Genomic DNA, 1984 nt, shown 5'->3' with positions numbered 1-1984 from the left:
CCTGCAATATATTAGTGAAAAATTATAAAATACCTCTTTTAAAATCTACGCCGATTTTCTCCATTCTATAAGTGTTGATTATCCTCCCCCCGAGGTCCAATGCAGGGGGTCCGGCACAATCTCTATTTCTGCCAATCACGCATTTCTACGCTATGGTTTCTCTCCCAAATTTATGCTTACTACTAATGATTTTATATCGATATTATCATAAATTTCTTATAATCATGTTTTTTTGTTTGTTTTTTTAAATCTGTTTATCCATTGTTGATAAATCAGAAGTCATTTATTCATATTAAAGAAATCGTGATAATGTGGAAAACGGTGATGAACATTAGTCTCAAAATTTCGATTAGATCTCAAAATCAGATTGCAAACAACTGATCAATGTTTGAAATTATAACCACAACTTGATAGTGTTCAATGAACACACAATATTGTGAATTTCCATGTTCCATGGGTCTAAGGCGGGTCAAAACCTTTTTTTTAATTTATTTTTTTTTTTTTAAGTAATCTCTTCAAATTTTCTGCTTTACTCAGTTCACTTGGAAGAGAAGTCGTCAAACTGTGTATAGTCATGACGAGTAATGAGCCCTGGGTTAGTGGTTTTGGCCCGCGCGGGGTGGGGCTTTTCAACTGAAAATACATTAATGTATAAAAATAATACTTATTCATGAACCTCTCTTTCTCTCTTTAATCTAATGCTTTATTTATTCAAAGAGGATTGCAAACATGCTCTCCTCAACATAAATACAAAGTACAGAAAAGCATAAAGGCGCAAAGCAAACAAAAACACTATACATATCACAATGACAACTGAAATATGGGAATTCTCAATCCTGTATCTAAATAACACATCTTAGTATTACTCGCATTAGAATCTGTCAGTTTTTCCTAAATATACCAGAAAAGCTTGATAACTTTCAAAATGTCACCGGACAGGTCATTGCTACCCATTAGAAGTATATCTACAACATGATTTGGAAACAAATTCATAAATGTTTGTATGAATATTTACTCTTGGGCGTAAAATATCTTTTTATGACATGAAATAAATCAGATCTCATTTCAAATGTGTAAATTTCGTTAGGAGGAGGCGTGAATAGCAATAGTTTGAACTATTGCGGGAAAGGCTTTATTTATATATATCATTATTTAGCATGCTCCAATCTCTATTCGTGTATGAAAACAAAATATTGTAGAACACAATTTAATAATTTCTCCACTAGTATATTCTAATGGTTTCCTCAATTTACAGATTCTAATATTATTAATTATCGTTGCTCCCGTAGGAGCGTACAAAAATTGCGCTAGCGGCCATGTTTCAGGCCACTGCGCGGGGTATTGGGTATAGTTTTCAACTAGCAATAACCACGCCTCGGATGAACCTCATCGGCTATGGTACCGCCACTGCGCAAAGCTAATGTTTACATATCGTAAAAAATAATTTATACCAAAATTTTACTTAAATAAATAAAGTGTTTAATTAATTTTTTTTTAAATTCTTTCGACACAAATTAGCAATTAAATTAAAATTATCCAAAATTAAAAGTATTAATAACGACATAAATTCTTGATAAAAAATAATTCCAAATTAAGGCAAATTTTATCATTATATTTGTAAAATTTACTTTTTATTAAGTAATAGCAAATAAAAGAAAGGTCATATGCACAGGAGTTATCCTTCTTGTTATATAGTGTACACGATGTATATATGAATATGTTGTATTTTAAACAAATCTATCACCTTGCGTCTTATGCTAAACAGCTCAAAAGAGTTTCATGTTCAGGCAATCTGCAAATACAAAATATACATATATATTATACTGATTAGATACAACTAACACACAAGAACAAGAGGTCATCAATAATTTTATCCTGTTGTACCACCATTCTGATAAATCTGGCCTAGTTTGGTTGTAATAAATACAAATATAAACTTCCTAATCTTTGGAATTTTCAGTGATGTTCAAAAGTTGAAACATAT

General features: G+C 31.0%; 1 non-coding gene across 1 annotated transcript; it reads right to left on the bottom strand.

The window, feature by feature from the left end:
* Positions 1 to 1280: 1280 nt before the first annotated feature.
* LOC125648533 (U4 spliceosomal RNA) lies at positions 1281 to 1419 on the bottom strand. The gene has a single exon (XR_007360351.1). It is a non-coding gene; the product is annotated as a U4 spliceosomal RNA (small nuclear RNA).
* Positions 1420 to 1984: the final 565 nt, after the last annotated feature.

The sequence above is a fragment of the Ostrea edulis genome, chromosome 6 (genome assembly GCF_947568905.1).
Source record: "Ostrea edulis chromosome 6, xbOstEdul1.1, whole genome shotgun sequence".
Classification (NCBI taxonomy): Eukaryota; Metazoa; Mollusca; class Bivalvia; order Ostreida; family Ostreidae; genus Ostrea; species Ostrea edulis.
This window is presented reverse-complemented; position numbering and strand designations above follow the sequence as displayed.